At 43.4% G+C, this 19,373-nt stretch overlaps 1 protein-coding gene across 5 annotated transcripts in view; it reads right to left on the reverse strand.

Annotated features, from left to right (window-relative positions):
* LOC111144098 (fragile histidine triad) overlaps positions 1–19,373 on the reverse strand; it is a 1,461,119-nt gene that overhangs the window by 182,417 nt on the left and 1,259,329 nt on the right. The window lies entirely within an intron of this gene.

Below are 19,373 nucleotides of genomic sequence, written 5' to 3' on the forward strand. Positions count from 1 at the left end.
GAGAGAACAGTGTGGTGGCATGGATGAGAATTTGAGTGAAATGCCAGAACGTTTTAGGGGGTCTGTGGAATTATTCATAGCTGTCAGTCTTGGCTATAGTTAGCCAGTGCTGTGAAGTGACAGGTGACCACAGTGACTCTGAAAGTGACAAGAAATGAGACTTGGCCAAGGGAAAATTGTGTGGGAGCAAATAAGGGACGGCAGCGAAGGGTGTGGGCCAAGTTACAGAATTAAGGTTTTTCAAGCAGAAATCATGTAAAAGTAATACAAATAGTTCTCCTTTATTAAACGTTGATTTATTGTGATAAGAAAGATCGATGCTTAGCACTGATCTCATTGACTGCTCTGAATAATCCCAGGAGGCAACTTCTACTCTGAGAACCCCCTTTACAGGTAAGGAAATCTACCCTCAGAAGTGGTCAAGGCCCCACAGGAGGTGCAGTGTCTATACAGGAACCCAGGGCTTGTGGCTCTTGTCCCCACACTCTTCATGAGCATCGATGCTCCTTCAATGAGTTCCATCTATTAAACAGCCCGTGTCTCCAGTCTATGAAAGCACCCAGGTAATAGACAGAGCTATGCTATTATGCAGAGATTGTGAATCAAGGCACATCGCATATCTAATTCAGTATATTCTTCAAGGCTAAACTGCCATTTGAAAGTTTTACTTTCCAAATAGCCTCTATTGTACCTCAGCTCAAGTTAAACCTCATTCCTACCCTTGAGCTATGTTCCTGCGTTTATTACAAACCGTGGGGAGGAATGTGAAAATGAAAAGCCTAAATGTAGAGAGGCAGACAAAGAATCAAACTTAGTCCCTGATCACACCCACCCCTTCTTGATTACAGAGATCAGTCTCTGAGCTTCCAAAGGGCCTCTGGAGAATGTGAGATTAAGTGTCCCTGTGGCTTCGCTGCACAAGAAAGGGAAAAATGATATGCTATTAAAGCAGAGGTAGGGACAAGGCGGTCCAAGGTGAATGAAGGCAGAGGAGCTTCCCATCAGCCTGAGTGCACAGTCCCCAAAGAAGGACATGTTTTTGCCAGAATATTCTCCAGTCGATGAAGGCAGTCATGGATTGCTCAGCAACTGGGACGAGTTACAAAGATTGTGTGAGTGTAGGGAGACAAGGGGAACAAATAAATGGGGAAATATAAATTTGCAAACTGCCCATGGACCAAAGTCTTAGGAGAAAGCAATGGAGGATGAGCTCGGGCTGGATATGCTGAAAGACACAGGCTGTGTGACTTCAAGGTGAGACCAGAAAAATGTCACAGTTCAAGGCAAGAGCCCACCTGGGAAAGGAGGCTTCCCTTGACCCTTGCTTCCCACACCTGAAGCTCTCCTTCCCTCCTCTCATTCTTTCCCTTTTCCTTTCTTCCTTTTATCCTTCCGTCCTTTCTACCCTGCTTCCTGCTTTTCTTCCTTTCTTCTATCCACCCACCCACCCAACCACCATCTTCCTCGTACGTGGAATAATCAGATATTCCACACCAGGGCTCCGCTGTCCAACTGCCTGCTGCCAACCCTGACCAACCACTTACTGGCCATGGCCCCTGCCTCAGAAGGGCCTGGATCTCTTGTATCCGCAGCTGCAGCAGGAACAGGAACGGTGTCTACCCCACATGGTCATTAAGAGGATTCAAATCCGCTAAGCCTGTGCAAAGCATCATCATCCCTCAATACGCGTAGCTACAGCACTATTATTCTTATTTTCTTTTTTTATTATCATTTTTTTCCCCTTCAGACCAAGTAGAGATCACCTCCAGGGACTGGATCCCATGCTAGTAAGGAAGAGATTTAAGAAGCTCCTGGAGTGGGGGTACAGTTCTAGTTTGTGGCTGCAGCTTCTTTCTATTGCTTTGACTGGTAGTTCTCAAAGTTGAACGTGCATCTGGGCTTGGTGAGACACAGACCTCCGGGGCCCCCAAAATGTGCATGTCAAGCAAACTCCCAGGTGGTGCCAAGGTCCTCTGTTTAGACTATCCATCTGGTTCCTGAGCTCTTTCCTGCCAAAAGTGTCCAGAGGCACCAGGGTCACTCACTATTTTGTCTGCCCAACTGGGTTATGGAAGACCTACTATTACTAAATGCTCCCTGGCTTCCTGCACTCTGGTCACCCTCTGTGCCTTATCCTTAAGGATAGGCTTGTTGTGGTGCACTAATGAAACAGTCCCGGCTATGGACTTAATATTATATTAGGGGAACCTCCAGAGTCCAGGCCCATCCTATGTCTCCTTTTCTTTACCTTGTCTGCCTGGGTTTAGTGTTCAGGGCTATCTCTATAAGCTCTGTTATCACCCAGTCCTGGAAATGTCATTCCTGATCACTGGTAGCCACTAAGATTTACTGTGACGCTGATGACAACAAACAGCTCACCATATAGGTGATTCTCCCCAAGGGCCCAGACCTCAACCCTGCCTGATATCTTGATATAAATTCTTAAGTGACAGACTGATCACAAGATCCTGACAACACACTCGACTTCCCAGAGAAAGGAAATCATGATAAAGCCAGCTCACAACTTCACTATTGTGAACAAATACCATTACCATGGCCTTTCAATAGAATGGTATTCCAACAAAACAAAACAAACAAAGCGCTATGAATGGCACACATGGGGATATTTGGACATAACCTGTCCTTAGTGAGTTCGTACAGAGCCTTGGTGATTACCACTTACCTTTCTAAGTGGTAGCAAAACTTCTACTTAACAAAGCCCTCCCAAAATTTTACCAGGGTTTATTTTTTGCTAGAACTTAAATTTTGCTAGTGTTTCAAGCAGTTTAGCTGCTTGAGTTAGAAGAATACTTCAGAAAAGCCATGACATATTCCACACCAAAAAAGGTTTCATGGTCAAGTAAAATTTCACAAGGCTCATAAGCACATTAAGGTATCAGACAAGAACCACATTGAATACACTTAATTAAGTATGTTCAATTAGCAACTGGGAAACTTATTTAATAATGGAGATCTTGCATCCTTATTTATATAACATCTATTTATACTCTTCTAGTACAGTTATTCATGCAAAATTATTTATAACCAGGAACTACTCTAGGAACCAGTACCAAACAAGACAAAGTCCTTCCCCCCACAAACCTACATTCCAATAGGTAATGCAACATATACAAGAAAATAAATACACAATTTAATTGCAGGTAAAGATAAGGGTTGGGGAAAAATAAATAGTGGGCAGAGATAAAAATTCAGAATTGGGACACTTAAACATTTGAAGTTTGGGAAGGAAAGAAAAAAGACTCAAGGATATGGTGAGGAAAGTCAGGGAAGGATCAGTGCTAGAGTTGAGAGAGGAAGGAATTTCAAGAAGGAAGGAATAATCATCAGTGTCAATGTTGAAAACCTGAGTTGGTTTCAGTAAAATCAGGGTGATAAACACTTAACTGAAAACAGATTCAACATCATTAGTCAGTAGTGAAATACAAAGCAAAGCCACACTGAAAATATTGCCTTATATTCAACAGAATGGCAATTAGAGAAAAAAAGCAAGACAATAACAAGTGTTGGCGAGAATATGGAGAATTAAAACCTTCCTACACGGTTGGCAGAAAGGTGAAAGAGTATTATTGCTTTGGAAAAGAGCTTGACACTTCCTCGAAGAGTTAAACAGGGTTTCCATGTAAACCCAGAATTCCACGCCTAAGCATGTGCCTAAGAGATAAGAAAACATATGTCCACACAAAAACTTGCACATGAATATTTATAGCAGTATTATTCACAATAGCCAAATAGGGGAAGCAAACCAAATGTCCATCAAGTTGTGAATGCATCAATAAGACGCGGTACAGCCAGACAATGGAACATGATTCAGCCATAAAAAGGAAAAAAAAAAGAGGGGCGCTTGGGTGGCTCAGTGGGTTAAGCCGCTGCCTTCAGCTCAGGTCATGATCTCGGGTCCTGGAATTGAGTCCCGCATCAGGCTCTCTGCTCAGCAGGGAGCCTGCTTCCCTCTTTCTCTCTCTCTCTCTCTCTCTCTCTGCCTGCCTCTCTGTCTACTTGTGATCTCTCTCTGTCAAATAAATAAATCTTTAAAAAAAAAAGGAATGAAGAACCGTTAAGTCAAAGAATTATGCTAATTATGAATTATGCCACAAGAAAGAAGCCAGGCATAAAAGGCCAGATATTGTCTGATTCCATTTGTGAAATGTCTAGAATAGGCAAATCCATACAGACAGGGAGTAAATTAGCATTTTCCATGGAAGAATGAGGAGTTACTGGTAATGGGCATGGGTTTCTTTTGGGGATGATGAACATATTCTGGAATTAGATAGTCATGATGGTTGCACAACATTGTGAATATTCTAGAAAAATTTGGAACTATACACTTTGAAAGAGTGAATTTGATGGCATGTGAATTTTATCTCAATAAAGCTATTACTAAAAAAAAAAAAACTAAAACGGATATGGATTAAGAGAGAGAGGAAGGTGAGGAAAGGGAGATAAATAAGCACAGACAACTTTCTAAGGAAAAGGAGTCCTGCAAAGAAATCAATGGTGATATGGGCGGTGGAGGACAGAAATCACTTTTGCGGAAATACTGGCTGAAGTTTCCTCAGCCTACTGGTTTCCACAATGATCATTGTTATCTTCAGTACCAGAAATTGCTGTTAGCATTTATTGAATGCTCACTTCCTGCCAGTCCCTAGGATGATTTACACCATTTCAATGAAGCCTCCTAATACTCCCAAAAGGTGACTAATAAATTCATTATCATTTCCAGGTGCAAAGTAGGCCCAAGGAGGTTAAGCATCTTGCCCAAGCTCCTACAAGAGAGTGACCAAGCACTGAAATCTGAACTCGAGTCTGTCATGACACCATCTCTTAGGAGACCACACAGCTTCCCCCACATACACACTCCAAATTCAAGGACACCTCGTTGCTGCGGCTCCTTGATGCCTCTCTTAAGCTCTGTGATTTGAGTCATGTCTTTAACCACATCTGCAAGTCCTTTTGGGATCATGGATTGGAACTGGCCTTTGTCTAGAAAATTCAATTCACTTGGAGCAGTGTTATCTCCTGAGTTCCATTTCTTTTTTTTTTTTTTAATTTTTTTATTTATTTATTTGTCAGAGAGAGAGAGAGGGAGAGAGAGCGAGCACAGGCAGACAGAATGGCAGGCAGAGGGAGAAGCAGGCTCCCTGACGAGCAAGGAGCCCGATGTGGGACTCGATCCCAGGACGCTGGGATCATGACCTGAGCCGAAGGCAGCTGTTTAACCAACTGAGCCACCCAGGCGTCCCGTGAGTTCCATTTCTATCTTACTTCCTCCTAGTTGGAAGCCATGCCCGATATCATACAGATGAACAAAGTTGTTCAATGACAAGTCTTCACTTCCCTCATTTATTAAACTGAAGTTCTTTCCATCAAGCAGGAGATCTACCTTTTCTCGTCCCCTGTGCTTCAGCACATTTTAGCTTTAAAAGCCCTGTTCTCTCTGTTTTCCTCCAAATGCGGGATCTCACTGAGTTTTAATACGCTGCCAACATTTTTGTAGGCTCTGCCCCTTTTGTGCTATGGAGCTTCTCCTTCCCTTTTGAACACACCTACTTTACCTCATACTCACTTGAGGATGGTCGATGTTGTCACACTGGTGTCTTTTGCCCTTGCTGGAATACAGTGTGATTTCATTATAAGCAATACAATCATGGCAAGGGGAAAGGGCGGGAGGGCTAGAGGGAGAGAGCTGGGATCCTCCATAAATAGTGTCCTACAACCACCAGCTGCTGCCAGTTGAACCTCCTCACTCAGATCAATGAGTGACCTCAGAAGGCAAATCTGATTCTAAAGAATAACAAACACCACTGCAGATCATGTGCATGGAATGACCCCTCCAGTATGTTCACACCCTGATCCCTGAACTTGTGAATAAATTAGGTTCCATGGCAAGGGAGAAGTAGGTTGTAGGAAGATTAAGGTTGTTAACCAGTTGCTCTTAAAAGGGGAAGAGTGTGGACGATCTCAGATTATCCACCTGAGCCCAGGGTCCTTAAAGCGGAAGAGGGTGAACATCATCAAAATGTAAAACACTGGGCTTCAAAGGCTACCATCAAGAAACTTGAAGAGTCAACTCACAGAATGGGAGAACAGTTTTGTAGATCATATATCTGATAGGGCCCAGTACATAGGATATATGAAGAACTATTACAACGTAAGAAAAGACAACATTCCAGCTAAAAATAGGAGAAGTAGGAATAGGCATTTCTCCAAAGAAGATACATAAATGGCAATAAGCCCATGAGCAGAGTCAGCTGGCCATCTTGTCTCAAGAACATCACCAAAGCCAGCCTCCTGCCTTTCCTTCTCTGTTTGCCTAGTAGAGGCAGATGAGAATACTTAGAATCAGCAGAAGTAGGACTGCCTAGCAAGAACTATGCTGCTAGTTAGGGCACCACAGCATTTACTGTCTACAGTGGAACTTCTGAGCGTGAAAGGAGGCACTATTCACAACTACACTGGCCTGTTTATGACGACAGGCCTAACCCTGGACTATTCCAAATACACCCAGACACATGTTTCACCCAAATGCTGGTTGTGTAGTTGGGAAGGACAGTGGTGTCACCAAGACAGCATGTAGACATCTCACCAAACTGCCTGAGAATCTCCGCTCCGCCACTATGATCGATTTGGTGACCCTGGACAATTCACTGGTTCTCAGTAAGCCCCATTTCCTCCTCTAGAAAAATGGAGACAGTCATAGCTCTTATGTTTTTGTGTTTTGGATGTGCTAATGTGCCCACAGCACTGTGCACGGTTACGAGCATATACTGTTCTCACAGATATGGTAGCTCCTGGTATAATTGACAATGACTTAAGAAACGGATGGATGAATGGTGTGATAGTACAACAGATGTCTAAGTAAAGCATTTGACTTATGAGAAAAAAAGTAATTAAATGATGTGTCAGTGTTCTCTTTATAGAAAAGAAGCAGATTAATTTTAGGGGAATCTTCAAACCAGCGATGACATAGTCCACCTCTCTCGAGACACCGGGTCTTGAGACGGTTCAACTGACAGCTTTGGAATAACGGGTGATGTGTTTATTCCTCCTCTTTGATACCCAGATTATATAGGTAAGCTACTTACATAAGAAGCGGGGGGGAGCCCAGAACTTCTTTTTTGAGAACAACAACAAAAAATATGTTCTATTTGGTGAAAACAGGATGTTTTGCCTTTTGGAAGTCAGGGAGGAGTAAGAGGCAGACATCGCAAATCTATTGTAATTTGAGATTTAGAATCTGTGGAGGAAGCTAAAGGAGTGAAAAACTAGAGGCAAGATAATGGGCTGGGAGACTGTGTTAATTCCTCCCGCCCAGATGTTTCTCTCCACATGGCAGCCTCTCCACCGCCATGCTTGCCTCTAATTCACTTAGTAAAGGAAAATGGAAGAAGGCACTTGAAATGTAATTGTCTCTTGATGTTCCTGTTTGGGCCTATTATACAAACAGTAGGGAGGTTCCTCATTTTGTTCCGCTTACTGCGGTAGGATTAAAAAACAGAGGAGGAGGGGAGGTTCTTCCAACACCTGCTTTCTTAATGGATAGCGATTTCCTTGCCCCCAAAAGTGAGTGGTTTTTAAGCAAAGCGGTACATTCTCCTCAGCAATATCAGCATCTTATAGACACATCATTAAGATAGGAATGGGGATGGAGCTAAGCAACAGCCCCCATTTCCCACTCTGGGTGAACGGCCCAGATGTCAGTCACCTTCGAGTTGTCTTCTCATTTGCAATCAGTGCATTGGTTTTACAAAGACATATGATAGAAAAGGCCAGTTTGTCTTCCTGTGGGCCCTGTTTCGAATTGGTGAGCAATGGGTAAGGAAGTCATTCGACTTTTTATGTGCTCATTTTGTTCTGCGTTTCAGCAGAAGCACTCTTTAAAATGAAGAAAACAGAAAATCATCTCCTGTGACCCAGTACTTCACTACGACGATGAGCTACTTGGGTTTGCCATGCGTAAGATGGGGGTGAAATAGATGGGCAAAACAGACTCCTTGAACCTAGCTCATGTCTGTTCAGTTCTCTGAGCTTCTGCTCTTGTGAAGGAAAAATGGAAGAAAAGCCTTCCCATTATTTCTATGTTCTGCCCATTATTTCTATGTTCTGAGCTTAAAGCCAGGAGGGAAAGACACATGCCCAGGCTCTCAGAGGGCAGGGACACTTAATACAGCAACAGATTCCATCATCTTGCTTTTATTTGACTTGAGAAGACCTTAATTTTTAGAAAATTTGAAATTTAAAGCTGTCTGGTCGCTAAAAGCTCCTTTAAACTCTCATTGTGGTTTGGAGCCATACATCATCAAAGCCGTGATGCTGAAATGATGTACTGTGCCCATATATCATGAGAGCACTGTCCTTCTCATGATGTATTATTCTAACTCACAATTGGCGCACCATCATTGATGTATGGCTTGAAGACACAATCGTTAAGCCAAAAAACTCGATGGGGTCTCCACAAATTCTGGGAGGTTTTTTTGTTTTGTTTTGTTTTTTAACTGAAATGGCTTTTTATCTTCTATTTTTTTTCCTTAAAGTTTCTCAACTTAACTGGGACGATCTGAGCACAGGAAAAACAAGGTGTTTCTTCTGTCTCATGAAAGGCATACCAGTTGCTTGAGCATGGCTGATACTCTGAAGGAAGGGCAGGTATTGCATGGAGCACTGGGTGGGGTGCATAAACAATGAAATTTTGAACACAGAAAAGAGATAAAATAAAATAAATTGGAAAAAAAAAAAGAAAAAAGTTGACAAACTCAAGATTTATAAAACTGTGATAAACCCATGCAAATCTGGTCATTTTTCTGGCAGGAGGACATGTTCATGCAACAACCCAGGTGAAACTCCAGGTAGACCGACTCAAGGACAAGAAAGTCTCCCCATTCAGCCACACACTCGAGGGTTCTGTCTGCTGCTGGAAAGATAGAATGCCTTAGTGACAATTCCAGTAAAATGACTTTCAAGAGATTCAAAGAATGTCTCCGAATTTGTCATCTTTGTATTTTATCAGCAATTGTGGTGGCTGCTGTGTTTACAGTACCTATCCTTGATAAGAAAAATTTCACAATGTTCCTCCCTCTATGTGGAGTTCCCTTCTCATTCCTTCTCTCCCATTTCCCCCCAACTTGTAAGAGCCAGTTCCATGCCACCTTCTCTGTGTACCCTTCAGACTCTCCAGGGCTCCTCTGATTCTTTGTATGTATCTCAAGGTCTGCTTTTTACTATAAAGTATCAATAATTACAGGTACTTCTCTTCCATTAGTCCGGAACTCCGGGTTATTGCTGACTGCATTTTTCTTCTGATTATTTCCTTACCCCAAATCCTATATTCCATATTATGTAAATAAATCCTCGACAGGTGGACAGGTTGGATGGGTGGGTGGATAAGTGGATAGATGGATGCGTAGTAGGTGATTGCTAAGCCTTCTTTATTTGTTAGGTTGCTTTAGGAAAAAGAAAAAAGAAAACTCACATACATAGTTTCTCTTGGCTACTCTTATCTTTTCCCTCTGCTTAAGCCTTCCTGCACACACCAGGATATGGCCCGTGTATAGCCATGGTGATTACATTGCACTTTACTTTCTTTCCCAATCAATGGTATTTTTGCTTTTACAAAAGTGTAAAAAGTTTGAAGGTCTTGTCTTTCCAGCTTCACGTAAGTCCTTTTTAAAAACTCCTCAAATATGCTTGAGTGTCTGGAGCAAATAGCTCATCCTGAAAACAATCAGCATTGCACAGACTGCCAAGGGGACGTATTCTTTGCTCAGCATTAACTTTAATAAGAGTCATTGTGGTTCTCTCTCAGGAGAAAAGAAGAAACCCACCCTTTCTTTGGATAACTTGTGACCTTGACAAATTAATTCCAGGATGTTCTCTTTGCTAGAAAGAATATCCATAATATGTATTTTTTTTTAATTTACACACCGTATCAGAACATTAATCCACAGAGTTATTCCCTCTGGGTGTTTTTCTGTTGGGTATACAATAAAGGATTTGGATGCAAATGAAACAATTATGGCATTTTTCCTTGTCTTACTCATTCTGTGACAAATGCACATTGCTTTACTGTTTGCCATACACATAATTACAGTTCTTTAATTTATGTTTCAATAAAATATATAATAATAAACGTTTACTGCTCCATGAATAAACATTCAAATGAAGCCTCTAATGGAGGTTACATGTTTCGAGGCAGCTCTGTGGCTTTCTAGAAATCTTGCCCTCTACTTAATGAGCATCATTTCCATAATCTGTGCATTATTGCTTAAGCCTCCCTTTAGGAATATTTTACAAAGCAAAAAAAAAAAAAAATTGTGAAATATTATCAGTCCAAAGGGAAAAAAATGTTAAGGGGATTAGCAACTTGTCCTGTTAAAGGGACAGGACAAGTTTTCATGTCCCTCCAGAGACAGTGACATAGTAATTATGGAAATGGTTCTTCCTAATTATCTCACCAGCCGAGTGCATCACTACCATAGTTTTCACCTTTAATATCTGGTTTAAATAAAAGTGATGAGAAGCCCAGAAAGGTCAACCATGAAGGGCAAGCTTGTGCTACTTCCCTTTCTAGTGCTTAAAGAGAGACTAGGAGACAGACCTACAAGTTCCCGGGACGTCAGGCTACAGCAAGATGGACACTCCTGAGTGAGAAAACAGACACACAATTTGAGTATCAAATAATCACCCAGAAGTAAATGAATCCAGACAAGATCCTAAGCTGGGTTTCACGCTGATGGTGTCACACTTTATTTTCAATGCGAGTTATTTTTTAAGAAAATTACTTAATATAATTTTATGCCATTATCATTTCAAAAGGTTAATCTATTTCAAATAATTTCTTCAAATTATGTTCCAAAAAGCAGGTGCTTTTAAAAATAACTAAAGCATAATGATGTATTTCTTTTCTCTTTGTCCAATAGTGACAACTGGGTTGTTCAACCAGAGAGAAAAAATAAAAAAAGGTGCCAGATAAAATCAAGGAACAAAGATCCTTTGCGGTGTGATAAGACCCAGATACTCATCCTCTGGGAGTAATGATGAAATGCGTCCCTTCATGACCTGTCAGCCTGCTTTATTGGTGGGTTGGCACACTATTTAAACGTTGTCACGAGGGAATCATTTTGCATAGTTAAAAGTTGTGTTTCTTTAATATGCATAAATATCTCTGAGTCCGCGTGCCACACTTCGAGATGGTGCTGTTTACTTACCATAGGAACAACAGCAAGCAGGGAAATGTTCCTAAGTGAACCTCCCCCCCTCCCACCATTTTGTGATTTGTTATGAATAATTAGTTCCTTGCTTTAAATGTTACCGCAAAATCTTTCAAAGGAACATTCTCTTTCCTTAACACGAGTTGAATACAAGATTTTCACCATTTCAATATGGCTATTTTCACATACGACTCCAACAAAATACAACATTCAGCATAAATAGAATTTAGCGCGATCCAAATTTTATCATATTTCTCCCTTGGATTTTTTTTTTTTTTTCACATGCCGCTTTTCTCTTGGTACATATGCTTTCTTGTTTTCTAATGTTCTGGAATTCACAAATTAGGCAGAACCATCTTTTGAAGGGTAACATTTTCCTTCTAACTCAAGTGAGCAGGTATTGATTTGTGAGTCATGTTTTTAGAAAAGATGTCCTCTTGTAGGATGGGCCAAAACTGAACCCACAGAGCTACTAAGTGGAGCTGCTACTTCTTACAAATGTTCTAACCAGATATGCTATAGAGCACGAACTTCAGAAATGATATTCTTTTCAAAGTAATCATTGTGAAATATACCAGGAAAGAACCACCCCCACCCAATGCCCTGTAACCCAGGAGCACTGATTTGATAGCTCAAGACAGGATAAATGACTCCGATTAGGCCAATGATCCCCAGTTTTATCGGGACCTCCTCAATCATATCTCGGTTTGGGTCTAGAATGATGACACTAGGAGCAACCAGAGGACTGCATATCATCCCAGCCTGGCTCCCACACAAGGAGCCAGGGAGATTTGTGGGACCCTGTCTGGTGGCTTTGAGGCTCCAACGATGAATGCTGCTAAGGCAATAATAATAAAAAAGGAAACAGGCAGTGAGGAAAGCCCTGGAACCATCTCTCGTTTTTCTCATAATATACTTTATTGTTCAATGAGACAGAGTGATTCCATAGGCAGTGCCCAGAAATTAGATAATATGAGAAATCAATAATGTTTCTTTTTCTGGGTGATTTCAGAAGCCCTGGGATTTATGTTGACTAAACTCTTTTAGTCCAGAACGGCACGGTTGCTAGCTTCCATCTCCACAGTTCCATGTGGACTGGCCATTAACAGAAGACACACTGCATTGTATCACCTAGTCCAATCTCTCCTGTGGGGCGTGGGGGGCTGACAGGTGCACCCAACAGCATTGGCAACAACTCCAATTTTCCAGGAATCTGACCCTAGACCTGAGTCTCCCCTCCAGGGGTGAGGCCCTTTAAGGAACACTTAGCAGGAAGTCTCCCCTTCGTGGCGTGGGTCAGACTGGGTTGTACAGGTGGTGAAGTGAGGTAAACCATCTATGATGATCTTCCCCTGCCTTTTAACCTGTAGAATTAACTTTTGGTCAAGGAGGGCCATCCAATGGCTGACCGTCCTGTTGCATGTAAGGAAACAAATGTTGGTGTTGGCTTAGGACACTGTAGGGCCCTGGCTGCTGCCAGTGTTGGCTTAATTCATTAATGTGATGAACCAACAATCCATCTTTTAAAACGAGTTATGCAAGCAGGCCATGCCAGGCCCATGGATGTGAAAGTTGGGGAACCACATGTGGCCCCTGAGAAATGCCACACCTGCATCAGCTAGCAGTCCAGGCAGAGCATCCCAGATGGTGCTGAACAATGAAGGCTTATGGCCCATGCAGGCTGTCTAGTTCCCTCCATGGACACATAGCCACCACGTATAGATTTCAGGGCAAGCGTAGCTCTCCCTTTAAGCCTAGTGACAGAAGGTTCAGGTCCTTGGCCCTGCATCATGGGTTAACAATGTGCACATTCTGCAGCTGAACCTCCTTGGCCTCAGGTCCTGGTCCTGCCACTCACCAGCTGTGGCACCTGGACCAGTTGCACACCTCAGGGCTTCTGAGCCCTCCTTTGGAACATAAACCCCCTATTGGGCTTGCTGTGAGGACTGAATGGATGAGTACTGCAAAGTACTAGGACTTGACACCTAGGAAGCCCTGAGGCAAGGGTCCACCAGATGTCACCACTGTCGCAGACCCTACCAGCCATCATTATTGCTACGTGACCACAAACACCCTCCATTCTTTAAATTTTTAAATACTCATTAAGCAAGTCCTCTTACAACTCTCTTTTAGAGACTTCAAGCCCTTAAAAAAAAAAAAAAAAAGATTGTTGAAGCCTAATGTATAAAACAGACAGAAGTAGAAGCATTCTCCAGACACCATGGTGTGACCCCACACCCCTATCCTGGCCTCAAAAAACAAAACAAACAAACAAAATAAAAACAAATACACAGGAGATTCCAAAGAGCACAGTGGGAAAACCATTACATTCAACCCACTGGGGAGGGAGACTGAAAGCAGAGAACCAGGTGCTTCTCCCCACAGGATACAGAATTCAGGCAACAGAGCTTGGTGGTTAGCAGGGCCAAGCTCTAAAGTCAGACGAAATCCCCATGCCACCCCTCACTTCCCAAATGACTCTGGGAGAGCAGTTTTAGGTCTGTAAGCCTTGGGGTCCACTTAGGAATGCAGCTAAGAAGTACCTTCCTCAATTGGCTACTGAGCAGGTTAAATGAGACCCTGCACGGAAAGCCCCTCCCACATCTTCTGCCCCTGGAAGGCAATGCAGGATCCATGTAGGTTGGCTATTATCTCTTAGGCTTCTTATCTCTTAGGCTCTTATCTCTATTATCTCTTAGGCTTCTGCTCAGGTATCTTTACCTCCTGCTATAGACTGAATGTTTGAATGCCGCTAAAATTCATATGCCGAGATCATATCCCTATTCCCCAAGACATGGGAGGAGGAGGTGGAGCCTTGGGGAGGTAATTAGGACATGAGGATAGAGCCATTATGAGCAGGATTCGGGACTCCTAGTCATGGAAGAGGGCTCTCACCAGACACCCTGAGGCTCTGAGGATGCCTTTATCTACGATTTCCTAGCCTCTGGAACAGTGAAAAATAAATGTCACTTTTTAAGCCACCCAGGCTATGGTGTCCTGTTACAACAGCCCGAACAAAGACACCTCCTTAGTGAGGACTTCTCAGTTCCTTCACATTAAAGAAGCCCCACTGTTACATATTCAATGGTAATCTGTATTTGTTTATTTTTTCACTTTTTGACATATTCAGAGCTGGGATCCCATTACCTGAGAACACGCCTAGCACAAAGTCAGTGGATACATGGAGGATTTGACTGCGTTAAGAGAACTAGGAGGAGGAGAAAGAGGAGAGAGGAAGCATCTCTACTCAATCTTCAAGCGATCATAGGAATTTTACCGGACCTGAATCTAGGAGGTAGAAATCCTTAAGGGAAAAACAAAAACAAGACTGATGGCATAGACTTGTGCACATGATGTCATAAGGTGACCGTTCTCTAACTGTCTACTACTTTTCACGGTACAGTAGTTGCTCTGCTGTCAAGGCACAAAAAAGGTGTGTGTGTGGGGGGGTGATTCAAACCTCCCTGGGGTGGGCCACAGTGTAAGTCCTGCCAAAGATGCCAGGATGCAGCTGGGACACTAACATCCTCACTGACCTTGTCGCCTTTTCTTCTGAAGCTTCTCTACATTATGACCTCTCTCTCTCTCTCATACTCTCTTTTTTCATGGCTGGCTTTATTTTGTCCATAGAAATGTCCTCCATATAATACCAAATATTCTCTTCTATCTTAAAACATTTTGTAGCCTCCTATGTGGGTATGATGTAGTTACACATCTACAGCTGGGATTCTTCACTGCCTTTGTGTTTACTTTGTGGACCTGGGTAATATTTGGATTCAAATCATGATATTATCCATTGGAGAGAGTCCAGGAAGCTCAGGCTACACTCCACACACCATGCTGTCATGACTTCTGCAAGGGCTGCCCAAAACCCAGGAGAGGAAGGCACATGCCTCTATGGGATACTGTGAGGGCAAGGTTCCTGAGCTCCCCGAACAGCCACCCCCAAATGCATGAGGTGTGATGTGGTTGGTTAAGGGGACAAGGGCTGTGGTGGAGTGGGGTGGCTGAATTGGAAAGAGTTGGGAACTGGGAGTGTGTGTTTAGCAAAGTGGCGGGGGAAGCATGGAGATGCCACGTTACTTTTGATGGGCACTGACTTTCAAATGCCTGAAATTTTCCCTCAACTTCCTGGCTCCAGAAGAGTCAGCAAAATCCCCTCAGGTCTTGGGATCTGGATTCTTCTCATGAACTCTGTCTTATGCCCCAAAGTGGCCTCAGAAAAAAGAGGTAGATCCTGGCAAACCATTCAGACCACTACCATCAAGGAGGCTGTAGGGCTCTGATGGAGGGACTCCAACAGCTCTGTTTCAAGCCTTATGTCAGGCTCTACTCCCCTCCACCTCTCTGAACCCATCACTCGGGTTGCCACTCCCCAGATATGCATCCATATTTAGCCTCTCAGCCTGAATATTTACATGGGTCCCTTCCTACAGGCTGCCCATCTGGCTCATAGGCAAACATTGGCCTTGCCCTCCATCTTTTCAGAGATCTTTGGAATCCACATTCCGGGCCTCTCCCATGAATTTCCTTCTTCCCAACATTCCTGTGCCCAAACCTGATGCCCCAAACCTAGCTTGGGCCTAGGTGTCATCTTCCCCTCCTCACCAGCTTGTGGATGACATTTATCAGACTCTTGGCTTAATATTCAACCGACAATGGGGATGGTCAAAGGACCTCTCATTTTCAAGAAGTAGCAGCTTTTCCTTGAATAAAACAGAACAGCAGTTCTCCTTTCTCCAAGGGACTCCACGTGGCCATTCCTCCAGAGCGGTGCTTTCCAGGACCCCAGCTGCCCGGTTCCCTCTTTTGTCCCCAGCAACTTACTCCTCAGCTAGGACTCTCGCCTGGGGGCTCTGCCTCAGGGACTGGAGACTTAAATTGGTTCCAACCAGAAGGCTTAGCCTACTCTTTGCAGCAGAGACCCACGCTCCTATTATACTAGTAACAAGAAAAATAACGCATCACAATAAATCTGCAGGTGCATCCCTGAGAGCACACGGCTTTGCTCAGATTTTACTCCTTGCGTCGGAAACCCTTGCCCAAGACAGGCAGCAAAGCGGAAAATGCCAATCGCTAGGAGACAGGGGTTCGGGGCTTAAAGAAGGAGAAGGCTGGCGGGTGCCAAGCATTTTCAGGTTGACAGAAGTCAAAGAATTTTTTTTGGACTGGGATCATAGGGAGATTAGGCAGCTGGGTAGGAAGCGGACAAAGAAATATTCTCAACCTCAAACAAATCAGCATGGAAATTGGAGGATTTCGATCTCAGGGGCAGAAAAGGAAGAAGAACACTAACACCTGTTCTATTTGAAATGCACTCCCCACCCTTCTCCCAGCCTTTCTCTGCATGGAATATAAGGAGCGGGGCCCTTGGGGAATTTTGCTTCAGTGAGAACCACAGAATACAAGTGGAAATCAGAGCAACTCCATTCTCCTCAGCTAATTACAGAAACCGCTTCCCTGGCACCTGGGTAAAGGCAGCAGGGCTGCCCCCCCACACCTGCCATGGTTCACAGTGGGTTTTTAGAGACCTTGCCACCCTCTTGCAAGTACAGAGACCAGCCCTGGAGGGGAAGAAATCTCTACCACAGGAATTCCTCTATACCCAAACATCCTTCTTTGGCTACACAGATGTCCCGGCTCAACAGAACTTATACACCCCTGCAGACCAAGGAAGAGGACAATGGGGACAGATGTGGCTCTGGAGCTGGACTACCTTCGTGGGAATCCTCATTCTAACCACTTACTCCCTGTCTGACCTGGGGCGAGCTATCTGACTTCTCCAGGCCCCATGTCCTCGTCGATAAGACAAACATAAGATTTTATAAATCTCACAGCATTTCCCCCTCTCCCCCTTAGAATTAGGAATCAATTACATAAAATAAGTCCTTAGCAAAGGCCTAGTGCAGAGTTAGGTACTCTCTAAATGTTCACTATGATTATCATTTTTATTCTACTGCTAACTTAAAAAAAAATATGTTTTACTCTGAGAGCATTACAGATTCAAAGGAAATTGCAAAACCAGTGAAGAAAAATCGTGTGTCGTGTACCCTTTCCCCGGTTTCTCCCGGTAGGGAACCACGTGGCGTGGGTGGCAGCACACATGTGTCAAGCCCAGGAAAGTGACTCTGGTACAATGTCACTTTAGCACGTGTGTAGACGCATGAACACCACTGTTCTCAAGAAACAACACATCCATGAAGGCAAAGCCCTCCTTTGTGTTCACTCATGGCCTTCAATCCCCGCAGCCTCTAAGCCCTGTTCTCTGTTTCCATAACACTGTTCTTTTGAGAGTGCTCTGTAAATGGAATCAAATGTTATTTGACCTTTTGAGGTTGGCTTATTTCCCACTCAGCCTTCGAGATCCATCCATGCTGTGGCAGGTATCAGTCATTCACGACTTCTCATTGCTGGGTAGATTTCCATGGTAGGGACGTGCCAGCTTGTTGAACCCCTTACTCATTGAAGGATGTCACGGTGCTGTCCGCTTTTGGCTACTACAAAGAAGCTACTCTGAACATTCATACACAAGGTTTTCTGGGCACGTAAGTTTTCATCTCTCTGGAGTAAATGCCCAGAAGTGTAATTGCTGGCTAAGGATATGTTTGGTTTTTTAGATTCCCACCAGAGAGAAACAGTTTCTCTACAACCTCGCCAGAGTCCTGTGTTATCACTTTATTTGATCTGTTCTTACCTGTGTGCAGTGATATGTCCATGTGGTCTCATTTTGCATCTCCCTAAGGGCTGTGAAGCTGGCATCCAACTTGTTAGTTCAGATGAAAGAACGAACACCAGGGGTGATACTGGCCCGGGGCATGGCTGGACTGGCCAGGGAACACATAGACCCAGGGCCCAAAACATGGGAATGCCTGCCTGTCAATCAAAGTAACATGAAAAAATGTAACCCCACTACTTACACATGTACAAATACTCAGGGAGCCAGCCAAACAGCACTCTCCTGAACTCCTTGGCACCAGATACACAAAATGACATCTCTAACGTAAAGAACAAAGCTATTTTGCAGATTCCCAATCTTTTGTGATGGAGCAGACCTCCATGGGACCAGAAAGAGTGACGCCAGAAACAAGTAAGTAACATCAGTTAATGTGACTTCATAGGTCTCCAAACAACAACATTGACTTTGTCAGAAGACTCTTGTCTCAAATTTTGCCCTTAAGAACCCTCACTCATAAGCCATTAGGGAGTTTCAAACTTGGAGCATTAGGTCCCCATTTTCCTGGGGGCACCACATCAACACATCAACACACCACATCAACAATCAACCCTTCTTTCTTCCCTGCAAATGTCCACATCAGTCTTTCAGGGGCTCGGTGTACATCAGGTGCATAAGCTCATGTTGGGTTTCTTGACGTCAAGCATCTTTTTGTGTGCTTTGTTGCCATGCTTTGTTCTTGTCGGGGAAATGTCTCTTCAGGACTTTTGTCCATTTTATAATTAGATTTTTCATTTTTTTCTTTCTATTACAGGGTTTGGAGAGTTCTCTACCATTCTAGATATGAGTCTTTTTATCAGGAAATTTTTAAGTATCAGGAGCCCTTCCCCAGGTCCCTTTAGCTGGAGATCATCTCTTCTTTCCCTCACTTGTTTACAGAGGTTTCACTGGGGAGCTTTGTTCCTGTCTATCTGGACTCCTCCACGAACAGAACTTCTAGACCCTGACTCATCTATATGCAGAATCTATGTCTTCCTCAGGGCTTGCTAAGAGGGGGGCACCTAGCTGGTGACTTCATTAATGTCCACTGAGTGACTCTCCAAAAGATACCTGGATTTTTATTCAGTGACTCTAAACCTGGGTCTGAAGCAGAAACCATGGTTACCATGGATCTAGGGGCTGGGGGGGGTAGATAAAAATCATTTAATCCCATGGAAAGGATAACTAATTACAGGAAGAAATACACACACTCTGATGTATTAGTGATTAATTTCTTCTCGGCTCCCACACTTCTAGCTAACACTGCAACACAGCGCCATTTATTGAAGAGTATCCATTTATGCCAACCTGTGGCTCACATTTGGCTAATGAAGCACACATGCATTTCAGAACGTGTGATCTGTGGGCTGTGTTTACATATGAACATCATGTTCAGAACACAGGCAATTGCTTAGTGCCTCTAACCTATTTCCAGA

The sequence above is a fragment of the Enhydra lutris genome, unplaced genomic scaffold (assembly GCF_002288905.1).
Source record: "Enhydra lutris kenyoni isolate GAN:26980312 unplaced genomic scaffold, ASM228890v2 scaffoldscaffold10, whole genome shotgun sequence".
NCBI lineage: Eukaryota > Metazoa > Chordata > Mammalia > Carnivora > Mustelidae > Enhydra > Enhydra lutris.